Here is a 12,996-nt window from a genome sequence, read left to right as displayed (position 1 = left end):
GCATTGAAGATGAGAGCCCTTCCCAGAATCATATATTCATTTAAGACATTGCCTCTCTGCCACACATCGGGAACACTCCAATCCCTGCAGAGAACCTTCCAAAACTTTGTTTGGGTGGGCCGGCACTCCCGAATGTGACGCGATCTTAGTTGGCAAGCTCAGACGGAAGGCAGCCTTACTATTTCATGCATTCACCACAACTTCCAAGCTTTGAAGCTTAGGTTTCTAGTAGAATGGAACCACCCGGAATCAGAAAAGGGATGGCTGTTTATAGACAGGGCGTTAGCAGGAACATCACTGTGGAAGATCCCCATTTTCAGCTGATCCCAACGCCCTGTTCACCTCTACCTGTCTGCGATTACTGTGCCCACGCTTAGGGTCTGGATGCAGTGGCTAAAAAGGGGGCCTCTCGTCGTTCCCCTCCCCACCTACGCCAGTGGCGGACAACCCAGACTTCGCCACTGGAATTAATTGCGTTGCCTTTAGCGTGTAGCAGAAGCCGGGATGTAGATTGATAGGCCACTTTTTTGACGAAGAAGGTCCCATGCAGTTCGACACCCTGAGGGCCAACTATGCAATCCTTGAGGAAGAGAGTTTCTGGTATACCCAGATTAGGCACTGGTTGATGCAGCCATAGATGGGGGAGGCTGTGCTGCGACACCTGACTAAATTTGAGAGGTGGCTTCTTAGCAAGGAATCGGACAGACACCTAATTTCCGACCTATATAAGATGCTGATGGGTCAGGAACTCGATACAAAATCCCCCGCACAATTTAGATGGGAATGAGGATTGGGGTGACAACTATCCCTAGGGGAATAACAAGACATTTATTATCAGGAGCGACATACCGCATCCAATGCATCCAGTATAGAGACTGCATAGAGACTGCAATGAAAATCGTTACATACTGGTATTTAACCCCAGTTCGCCTTCACAGAGGGAACCCCGTATGGGGAGACAGATGTTGGAGCTGCAGTGACTCCCCTTGGACACTAGTGCACAATCTCTGGGAGTGCCCCAGACTGGCTTAATTACGGGAGGAGATTTTGCTAGATATTGATACACATTTCAACACTCAGCTTCCCCGATTCCCTTCCTATGTCGTGCTGGGCCTCCCAAAACCCGTGGACTTACCCACTTAAATCCAAAATTGGCCAACATATTACACTGGTGTTGAGAGAGGCACACCAATCAATACTGGCCTTCTGGGGCACAGACAGGGTCCCGACTAGTCAGACTTGGCTCCACCGCATCTGGCACTTATTGGGGATGGAGAGACACTCATTGACACTCAAGTTACAAGGGGATACATTCCAGGGGATCTGGCAACCATTCACTACACTTTTCTCCCAGGAATTCACAGAGCTTACTTGCCCTAGCCATCTAAAATTGCTGCGCTTGACTGAGCCACCCCCATAATTCATCCGAGGAGGACCTCTGAAGGTATACAGGTTGCAAATCCATGGTGGTAACATTAGTTCAACGGGTACCCAGGGGTGGGGGGATTAGAGAGGGGGGCCCTGGGAAAGTTTCTTGTTATAAGTTGCACAAACATGTGACAGTAGCTGAATGTTGACTCTACGCCAGCAGATGGTTAGCTCTCTTTCTAAGCTTATTGTTGCAACAATAAAAACAAATGTAAACATAAAATACTGCTTTAATCCTCACATTGGAGTTTTCTTGCCTGGATTACTGTAACAGCCTTCTTACTTGTCTCTTTATAAATAAGCTTGTCAAACTGCAAAGAATTAAAAATCAAGCAGATATTCTCTTTTGTCACAGAAGGTGCACAGATCAAATCGATTTCACAATCATATCCCTATACTGATTACCTAACAAAGAGAAAGCACTTAAAAACACTTTGCATTATAGACAAGTCTGACGTGCTAGGCAGTTTGTTCAAACTCGGTTAGCCCTGCAGTTCATCCAGACACCTGATGTCATTATTGGCAGCTTAGTGCTCACTCAGGCTCCCACGACAGAAAAAAAACTGGAGGCATGTCTCTCTACGTACTTGGCTCCTCCATCTGGAATGGGAAAAATACATCCTAAAATTCATATGAGGCCTAAAGACACATCTCTTTCTTTCTTCACAAGGCCCAAACTCTGCAGACTTTAGACTGCCTCCTGCTTGTAATTACTGATATACCTTTCACTTAATGGTCAGTGAAATGTCTAAGGATGGCACATTAACTGTATAACCCTTCATCTTCAGTGCTTTTCTGCCACTGAGATACCTAAACATTCCATGTCAAATTTACTTCTTTACTTTTCAGTTATGCTCCCTTCCCTCAGGTACTACTTATAAAGTTAAGTTCAATCGCCTTCCACTTTGAACTCTGCACACTACTCTCTAGGTGCCACAAGAAAGTAACTTGTGGTTTGAGTGCGCAGTATATCCACCACAAACATAAAACGGTGGTAATTTGCGTACTAATAATTTAGTTCTTATTTACATTACTTAGAAATGGCACAGTAAGATGTGTTACATAAAGATATTTTATTTATTGTTATTATCAGTATCCACGTGGCCCAGCTCGAGGCTCGCCTAAAGTTTTTACCTGCAGCTGCAGTTCGAATGGAGTCCAGGCGTATGACAACGAAGGGAGCTGCAGTTTAGTGTCGCTGACAGTTGGTGTGAGTGTAGCACTGTGGTTCCCTAAGTAGTTGATAATGCTGTCGTCATTCTGTTGGACAGGTCTGCCCGCCAGGAAAACATCAATGACAGAATGAGTGCTTTACTGCCTGAGGAAAACAGTCTATATCTGAAGAGAAACGAGAGAATAGGACCAAATTATTTGAAGTTAGTTTGTCCAGTGCTCAGATCATACGTATTTTTTCTAACTCCAAGCATATAGCCGGAGTTAAGGATCAGCCGGTCAGCATTCATTTTTTCTTTTTATTAGCAACTGTGTACACCATGTTGGATTCCTCGTGATAAAAGTACTAAAAATGGGCAAATTCAGGAGGTGCAAATGAAAGACGTCATAAAACTCACCATCTGTCTAACTTAGACAAAGGAAGTTCTCTGGCCAGTGAAATATTTTTGTTTTGTTTTAATTCGGGGACAAGGTGTACATTTTTGGAGGAGTGGCTGATTATGTCACAATATATGATAGGAACATCTGTCTGCTGCATAATTATGCTTCAACTTAAGGACATCATGTGGTGCAGGCTTAGATCTGCCTATCTCGTAAGAGTTCAATGCACAATCAGGCTCAAAATGCCAGTGACGGCCATCTTTGGTGTAAAGACAGATTGGCTGTCTGGCCAAGGTGGTCTGGTTTCTAATATCGGATACATTACTTCAGTAAGAAGCAAAGAAAATGCGGGAAAATGGCCGCGGGCAGTCTGTAGCGTGAAGTCGCATAATTCCTTCTCCCTCCTCACTTAGAATTATGGTTTGACGGCGGTTTCTACGGCGATGAGGCAGGCCCCTACCGGTCGAGGATTTCGCACCGTCGCTGGCCCAAGGAATCTCTCGGCCCTGCACCCGGCGGAAAATTTGATAATTATAATTCTTTCAAGAGTGCAAAGGGGGCTCGCACGGTTCGCAGCGCTGATTCACAGAGGGGCACTCAGAATGCCTCATTGCGCCTTACCAAGCAGGTTAAGGACCAGAAGGAGGCGGTAGCCAAGGAGAAAGATGAAGGCAGGGCTGTGTCGGCCCCATGCACAGTGCAACGATCTACCAGCGCAACGAGAAGGACTCAACAAAAGAAGCCCAGAGAACAACGGGGAAATACAAGTGAGGCCCCAGCTCCGGCGAACACTCGGGATGTGTCCGCACAGAAAACCCTCATGGAAAAAGGCAAGACTAAGGACTCTGCGATGCGCCAACCCACCTTGTCAGAAGACTTTGCGGTGAGATTGCCGGAGCCAGCAGACGCCAGCGCGATGAGAGGGGAGGGCGAGAGCAGCGCCGTCCTCGAGGACCGCTGAAGCGCTGGTCGCTAGGCAACATCGGGAGAACGTGGCCCAAGCTCCGCCTGAGCGTGAGCAGACGGGAAGGACCCCAGAGGCTGGAAGGGTTGTCGCTGGATCATACGGAGGCAATCAGGAAGAACAGGCAGAGCTGGCTGGGGGATATACTAACCCCGAGAATGGAAATAAGGGTGAGTTAGGGGCACAGATGCTAGGGGGGAACCCACACGATGCAGGCAGTGCTGTAAGCACTTGGGCAAGTGACCCTCTACTGGCATACCAGAACAACATCAATGATTTCAACCAGACAGGGTCCCAGGGGCGAGGGGGTGCTGGCTCACCAGATGGGGATTGTTTCTTTTCCGTAAATGAGGACTCAGAATCACTTATATCGAGTGAAACTATTACGAAAGAGGATACTGACTCTGGAAGTAGTTCTATGGCAGAGAAAAGCACGCAGAAAATACGTAGGTCTAAAAGAAAAGCCAACCCATCTGGGAGCCCTACAGATCCCACTAAAAAACTAACATGGGATTATTCAGCTACATCAGTGGAAAAAACTACCTAGGCAGTAATTGTAAAATAAATACACAGTAATACAAGGACCAACACTAAGAGTGAACAGTTTCCAAATAGTTACACAAGTTTATTGTAAACACATAAACAATAGCTAAAAAATATACATTTCATGAAAATTGAGTATATATTAATCATCACATAAAAATGTTAAACATAAAAGAGTAAGTTGTGTGTCGACGCGTTTCGGCGACCAGCGCCTTTCTCAAGACAGATTACAACTTTCTGCAAAAAATAAAACAGTGTATAGTTTAATTTTTCCATTCTCAGTTATTGTAATGTTATCTCAACATAAATATGAATAACTTGGAAGATGACTAGTATCAACTATGTGTTCTATTTAAACAAGGAAACGCTGTTCAGACAACAAATGGTCCTAAAATAATCCAAAATTGGCAAGGCATAAATCACATAACATATTCCTTGTTTAAATAGAACACATAGTTGATACTAGTCATCTTCCAAGTTATTCATATTTATGTTGAGATAACATTACAATAACTGAGAATGGAAAAATTAAACTATACACTGTTTTATTTTTTGCAGAAAGTTGTAATCTGTCTTGAGAAAGGCGCTGGTCGCCGAAACGCGTCGACACACAACTTACTCTTTTATGTTTAACATTTTTATGTGATGATTAATATATACTCAATTTTCATGAAATGTATATTTTTTAGCTATTGTTTATGTGTTTACAATAAACTTGTGTAACTATTTGGAAACTGTTCACTCTTAGTGTTGGTCCTTGTATTACTGTGTATTTATTTTACAATTACTGCCTAGGTAGTTTTTTCCACTGATTTATTCCCTGACCTAGGGGTTGACTGTTATTTTGTTGCATACAGGGAACCCTTGTTGTTTACAAGTATTATTCAGCTACATCTCAGGTATACCTGGATGGTTGTAACCAAGCTATGCAAGTAGGGGAACACACCTCTCCCCAGCCCCAGCCTGCCTCATTGGACTTACTGCTCAGTACTTTGAAACAGATGCAGAGTGAAGCAAGGGTGGAGAGTCGCAGGGCCAGGCAGGCGACAAAAAAGATTCAAAACTCACTAAGAAAAATGAATAAACTTTATGAAGAGGTGGCGGAGAGAGTGACATGTCGAAGAAAGGACAGGGAAGCTGGAGGATGACTTTAGTAGCTTACAAACTTTTAAACAAGAACAACAAAATTTGGCCGAGGATGTCCAGTGGAAGCTTGAGGACTATGAAAATCGCCAGCGGCGGAACAACATAAGACTGCTGGGGGTGGCGGAGGGGCTTGAAGGGCAGGACGCAAGACTGTTTGTTGTGAATTTATTAAAGGGAGCCTTCCCCGAGTCACCTTCCTGGCAGTGGGAGAATAAAATACAAAGGGCGCATCGATTTCCGCTCACATTAAGGAAAGGGCAGGGTGCGAGGCAGGAGGACAGGCCCAGGGCAATCTTGATTTATGTGGGCAACTACTTGCTTAGTCAAGAAATCATCGACAAAGCAAAACCAGAGGCTAATTGCTCATTCAACAACGTTACATTCTTTGCCATTTTTTTGTCAAACTTACCTGCAGTGGTGGGCAGCCGTGAGGTGAACGGCCAACTGAACCCTGCACTCTTCCAGCCGTGAGGGGAACGGCCAACTGAACCCTGCACTCTTCCAGCCGTGAGGGGAACGGCAAAACGCGACGCTGATTCAGGATTGCTCCCGGCGAAACCGGGCTCTAGGAACCACATTTCCCAGCAGCCCCGGGACCTGGCGCGCTCGTGACGCTCCCGCTGCGCCTGGAGGCGCCTCAAGAACGCGGAACACCTCCCGCCACGAGGGACACACGCGGGTGTGCGCCGGGCTAAGCCCGGGCAAAGGGCGGGCCCTCTGAGGTCCTCAGAGGTCAACAGTGGTCGGGCGGGCCACCCATCTAACCTCCACTGAAAGGTGAGCGAAAGCCATTGTTTCTACTATGGGGAAACGTAATAATATCACCACCATTACAACCAACATAGATACACAGGCTATTGAAGTCCCTGCATCTCTACAACTCTCTTTTGAGAGTCTTCTGGATAATGCCTTCAATGAGATTGCAGAGACTGAAAGGAGGTTGTCCTTGGTTTCCCAAATTAATAGTCAACCGAGCATTACTATCAGCCCTAAACATACTACACCTCTATTGCCAGAGGTAATTGTAATGAAACCTACCCCTGCGGTGAGCTCACTCGAAGCTTTACAAGAAGGAAACATCATCGATGTAGCTACTGATGCCGCTTGTGATCTTGTGTCGCCATTAGCGCTTCCCTCCACAAAAATTAAGATCACAGGAGCAAAACGTAAAAGGGGCCCAGCAAAGACTGAAATAAATAAGAGGAAGCAGCCCCCTAGGAGTAACAACCAGCCAACTCCACAGAGTATGTTGACTAGGGGGAAAAAGCGCCAAACAGAGGTCTCAACAGCTTGTTCTGACGCTGGGGAACATTGTGATATTGTTATAATAAATGAGGGCACAAATTCAATCTGCACACAGACGGATTTCCCTAATGAAAATGTTTATCAATTCAAACCACAGGGAAATCTTATAGAGACCATTGCAGATACAATTTTTAAACAACTTGAATGTCAAATGATCAAACAATTTAATATTATTTTTAAGAGGTTTGATAGACTGGAAACACTCGTGAAAAACGATGAAGCTAAGAGGAAAGGTATGGTTTGCTTAGACCAAATTAGAGGTGATCGCCTGTTAAAAGACTTAGAGTCTATCACCAGCACCCTATCTAGCGGAGAGTCTAACAAAAGCTGTAATTCAGTTACAGCTAAAGGGGTCATAGGGGCATCAAATGCTAATACTGCCTCCTTGACACAATCATCGGTGGAAGCAAATACAAGACAAAATCAGTCTCTCCCACAATCTCGCCTCTCATTCCTTCACCATCTTCTGGTCTATCTAATACCATAAACACTACTAAAAAGAGTAACCCCCCCATTGGCACAGCTAAGCAGAAAGTACTTGCCAGGCCAGCATAGAGGACAACCGGAGGACAACAGACCGATAAAACATCAAGGTCCTGCCCTACACCTTCCTCCAGAGTCGTGCCCATATGTTTTGGTGTTGGCCGGTATACCACCGCTTAGGGAGGGTCAAGGGGAATCTTGGGTCCAGTTACACAACAAATGTATTGACTGGTTAACTAAACACAAGGGGGTCGGCTACGATATAACAAATTAAATTCTTTCTGCTCGCCGGGTGACCTGGGTTGGACCCCTGTTCAAAAACATAAACGGGGATTGCATCACAATCAACTTTAGGAACCCGGGCATAGTAAAATTTTTATTAAATAGGAAGAATATTCAGCATGGCCCTTCCACCGTGGTGACCCCCTTACCTCTGAGTTATTTTTACAGACCACCCAACAGATTGTTGCAATCACCTCCTATGTTTCCGTTACAAAATAGTTTTTCAGCATTATCAGACCAGGGCACTTTAGACTGACTGCAAGTAACTCAGGAAGACCCTGTTACTGTGGTGCCCAATGCTGAATCTTTACAGATCATAGAGTCTGAGGTGACTTTGACATTATCCGACCCTTCTTTGCCGTTAAAACTACAATGTGATCAACCGGTTCACCCAACAGCCATTGCCAGGGTGACCGTTCATGATGTTTGCCCATGTTTCAATGAGAACTTGTCCATTATAAGTTTGAACATTGCAGGGCTGAAGGCAAAACTGGATATTAAAGCCTGGAAGGATTGGGTAAATTGTTACAATGTTCTAATGTTTCAGGAAACTTGGAGTACAACCCAATTGTTATTTGAAGGGTACAGCTGCCATAATAGGATTGTATTGTCTCCATCTTTAGGTCGTCCTAGTGGGGGTCTATCAATCTGGGTAAAGATAACTGCAGAGGTAAAGACAGAAGTAATACAAACTAATAACCCAAGTTTTATGGCACTGGTATATGCAAGAGAGGTAAAATTATGTCTGATTAATTTTTATAATAATGATTTTTTATCTTATCCTAATCGTAATTTTTTAGATTTGTTTAATTTCTTTGATGATATAATGGAGGGACGTAAATATGGGAAGTTTGATGGCATTTGCTTAGGAGGGGATTTCAATGCACATATTCACTTAAGGAATCCCCCTTGCAGGAGAGGTGTAGAATTATCCGATCTCCTTGCAACTAGAGAACTAGTAAACTCTATGGAGTTTGCTGGTAATGACATAAGCACTGCCCCGGTTCCAACTTACATCGGTCACGGGTGTGCAACAACTATTGATTATATATTTGTTTCACCCCCCCCCTTGCCGATGTTTTATTAAAAGCAGAGGTAGTATGTAATGTATATAGTGATCACTACCCAATTGTGATTTACCTAAAATTGCTGGGGGGGAAAAACTCACATAGGGAAATTGGGGCAGCAAATTTGGATGCCTCGACGGATGGATTAAGGGTTGCTTGGAGGGGGGTGGATAACAGGGGTGTTCTGGCCACCGTGATTAATAAATATCCTGTATTGATCTCGAATTGTCTTGCAATTGATAGCCGCGGAGGGAACTTGATTAAGTCATTTGGTGAACTTTGCTCCGCAATAAAAAGGGAGATCTCCAAGCCATCTTCCAGGAAAGTGGAGGATGTCCCAAAATGGTTTGACGCCTCTTGCTCGAAGGCAAACTGGGATCTAAGGGTTGCTCTCACGGCCAAGCCTCGGGATATTTCACGGGTAAGGCTTTTGAGAGCAAGGTATAAATCCACTCTACGTATTAGATCCAATGAGTTAGTCAAAGATCATTGGGAATCTCTTGTACGTACAGCCGCCCTAAAAGATACACCAGGGTTTTGGAGGGAGGTAAAGAACCTAAGATCTCTTGGTTCAAATAGAACATCAATTAACTGTAACATCGTTGGACCTGTGTGGGTGGACCACTTTTCAAAGATCTATGCCGTATCTGGTCACCCTGCAGTAACCCTTCCTCCCCCAACTCCTCTGAACATCACATTGCTTGAGGTAGAGGATGCCATAGCAGAATCTGCCAGTAATAAAGCACCCGGCCCAGATGGTCTTTCCATCGACCAATTAAAATGTGAAACTAATTTTTGGGCACCGCTTCTATGCAATGTATTTAATAATCTAACGTATGAATCCATCCCTGATACATGGTCTAATAGTACTATCGTCCCCATTTTTAAAAAAGGCGACAGGCTGGATCCTGGGTGCTACCGCCCAATATCATTAATTGATAACACCCTGAAAGTCCTGGGTAGGGTAATCTTTAAAAGAATTAGAACTTGGGCGGAGGAAAGTTCCATCTTACACCCGAGCCAACTAGGTTTCCGTAGTAAAGTGGGCACGGTAGAACAATGTTTAAACCTAAATTTGATAATGGCCAAATATACCATCGCCAAAAAATCCCCCTTATATTTTGGTTTCATGGATTTGAGTTCTGCTTTTGATTTTGTCAATCGTTCCCGTTTATGGTCCGTCCTTCTTAGTTATGGTTTAGATGATTATTTGGTTCATTTTTTATCTTCACAGCGACTTAAGAGCTCGTGTGCGTATTAACTCTACTGGCGAAGTTTCCAGTGACATTTTTATTGGCAGGGGGGTCAGACAGGGTTGTGTTCTGGCCCCTCTGCTTTTTATTTTATATATTAATTAATTGAGTAGCTCATTAAGTACCTTAACAAAAGATGCACCGTATATAAACGGCACCCCTATACCCACCCTACTTTACGCTGATGATGCGGTCCTAATGGGCCGCACCCCAAAGGCATTGCGTATTTTAATCTCAGGCTTTGTTAGCTTTATGGCTGACTTAGGCTTAAGTACAAATTTTAAAAAATCCCTCATGACTTCTGGCCCAAAAAAGTATAACATTATCGAGATTAAGTCAGGGGAGAATGTTCTAAAAAGCACCTGCACTTTCCCATATCTGGGGCTGTTGTTCTCAAACAGCGGTTCTTGGCAACCGCATGTTTCCTACGCGAGGAATAAATTGGGTAAAGCTATTAACTCAATAATTTCTCTACGCCAACCTAATCATGCGGATGTGATCACGCCATTAATAAAGATTTACCAAACACAATGCATCCCTACTGGTACTTATGGCGCAGAGGTTTGGGGATATACAAATTGCCTCCATATCCAGACAGAAGAAAACAGATTCTGTCGGAAGGTGTTGGGTGGAGTTATCTGTGCATCAAATTATATATGTCACAGTGAATTAAATATTCCCTATAGCGAGGATTTCGTTAGATCAAGGCCTCCCCTTTTTTGGTTAAAGATATGGACGAACCCGGCAGCCATATTGACCCGAGATATAATCTCAGATTGCTTGAAATGTGACAGGGCACATCACATACCGTGGCTGAAAGCAGTAAAAGAATGTTTAATAAGTGTAGGGCAAGGTCATTTGTTTACATCTCCCAATCTTATAGATCGTTCACATAAAAAGTGTATTCAAAGGGCTTTGTATAATCTATATAGAGAAAAACGGGAAAGGATAAATCTTCCAAAGCGTACAGTTGTAAAGTATATGGGCCACTTAGAGCCCGCTTTTAGTTACTCTGCCCCGCCCCAGAAATATCTACGTTTAAATCTTGGTAGATGGAATAGAAGTTTACTGTTCCGTTTTCGGGACGGGTGCATCGTAAATTTGTTAAATTTCCCTTTGGGTTACAATAAACATTTAGAAACCGTAGGTTGCCCATGTAATCCGACCATGAAACAAAGCCTTATGCACTTTATGTTCTTTTGTGATTTTTATAAATTGTTCACTGTGCACTTTTTAATGCCATACTGTCGGAAACACGATCTGTTAGATTTTAAGATTGCTATGAGGAATTTATTAATGTTAGGTACAGATGAAATAATATTTAGAGTGAGCTGTTTTCTCAAAGCTGCTGTTCGCTCACGAGCAACTTTGCATATTGATTGATAGGAATCTGCATATTGCTCATTGCACTTTATATCTTTCATCATTTTGCACATTGTAATTTGCACATATACCTGTTCGGATTTCTTTTTTCCCTTGTCTTGCATTTTATAGCTGTCGCTGTTTTTAAGATGTTTTTAAGATTTTTAAAAATATTGTATATATTGTCTTTTTAACATGTTTCAGCTTTTTTTGTAGATTAGACAGACTACATTTATGGTTGTTCACTCTTGTATCGTATTGTATGCCATTACGTTAGTTGTGTACTTTTATGGATGTATTTTATTCCGAATAAAGATCTTTGACTGACTGACTGTCTTTGCCAGGCCTGACTTCTGTCATGTCACCGTCGAGAGAAGGTGGAGGCTGAGACAGCTAATAGCTCCTATTCAAGCCCTGGGCTCAGAGGCATACCTTCTTTATCCCGCCAACTTGAAAGTGGTTACTAGAGGGCAGGTTAAAATGTTTTTTTCAGAAGTAAAAGCAAAAGAATACATGGAGGAGTTACGGAGGCAGAAGGGGGGATGAGATAAACCTGATAAATTATGATAAAGTAGGCTTAGGGGCTCCTAGGTACGAAGAAGCAAGCTGGAGCTACAGGTGAAAGCTCTTTGAAGGTGGAGAAGAAGTAGAGGTTTCACGGTTTGGAGCTCTACACAACAAGGGGGAAACCTTGGTAAATATAGGGTAGGGAGGAGGATGCGACAGCTACACTCTAAGCGACCACACATAGGTTATGATTGACCTATTTGCCTGTAAGGGGGAGGGGGCTCTGGGGGGAGAGGGACAAAGGTAGAGGTGGGGGAGGGAAAGGGGGGCACACACAGTACACACAACACAGCCTAGCTTTTTTGTTTTTTCTTAACATATTGGCAGGTAAGGCAGGAGAGCTCTTTGATGTGTTTTAATGAGCCTCCGGATTGCCTCAATTAACGTTTGTGGGATTAATGACAGCACAAAAAGGCGGCGGGTGGCTGCACTTCTTAGGACAATGCGGATAGATCTTGTCTGCCTACAGGAGATACATATAGAGGGGGCAAAGGGATATCTCCTGGAACAGCCTGGTTTTTCGCTGTTGGCACACACAATGCAAGGCTCCAAGACTCGAGGAGTGGCCATTTTGGGTAAAGGAAGGGACATTATTGTTAACAGGAAGAAGGAGGATTAGTGGGGTAGATGGGTTCTGTTAGAAGTAACAACTAGGGACGAGAATTTTACATTGGTGTTTGTATATGGGTCTACATAGGCGATCCAGACACTTTTGAGTTTTTAGACATAGAACTAGCCCGCTGGTCTGAACCCATTATATGCTGCGGGGACTTTAATATTAACGGGCTCTCGGGCTCAGGGATTCAGGCGGGTCTGGTATATACTGGTCGGGAAAAAAAAGACGCGCCGAGCATTAGCCGCTATTGCGTATCACAACTCGTTAATAGACCTCTGGGCAAAATTGTATCCTGAGGATGCTGGCGGTACATTTTATTCAGCACCACATACAATTTCAGTGAGATTGGACTACTTCTTGATGTCAAATTCTCTAATTAGTAGATCCCAAATAGAAAAACACACTCGGATAGTATCTGACCATAAT

The 12,996-nt window shown here is 43.7% G+C and overlaps 1 protein-coding gene and 1 long non-coding RNA gene across 6 annotated transcripts in view; one reads left to right on the top strand and one right to left on the bottom strand.

Annotated features, from left to right (window-relative positions):
* Positions 1–12,996, bottom strand: part of LOC144792096 (uncharacterized) — a 710,230-nt gene that overhangs the window by 636,265 nt on the left and 60,969 nt on the right. For 2 of the 5 annotated variants that reach the window (XM_078666964.1, XM_078666966.1), the window contains exons 1-2: positions 3,847–3,970; positions 2,563–2,766 (exon numbers count right to left, since the gene is read on the bottom strand). The exons of 2 other annotated variants lie outside the window; for them this stretch is intronic. The gene's annotated coding sequence lies outside the window, so the exon portion shown is untranslated. Of the gene's footprint in view, positions 1–2,562; positions 2,767–3,846; positions 3,971–12,996 lie in introns of those variants that run through there. One more of the 5 variants, XM_078666965.1, reaches the window with a different exon arrangement.
* LOC144792098 (uncharacterized) overlaps positions 4,008–12,996 on the top strand; it is a 215,502-nt gene continuing 206,513 nt past the window's right edge. Inside the window, exon 1 of the long non-coding RNA XR_013602506.1 lies at positions 4,008–4,116. This is a non-coding gene — a long non-coding RNA (uncharacterized LOC144792098). The remainder of the gene's footprint in view (positions 4,117–12,996) is intronic.

Source organism: Lissotriton helveticus, chromosome 11, assembly GCF_964261635.1.
Source record: "Lissotriton helveticus chromosome 11, aLisHel1.1, whole genome shotgun sequence".
Lineage (NCBI taxonomy): Eukaryota > Metazoa > Chordata > Amphibia > Caudata > Salamandridae > Lissotriton > Lissotriton helveticus.
The sequence above is the reverse complement of the archived record's forward strand: the minus strand, read 5'-3'. Positions and strand labels throughout refer to the sequence as shown.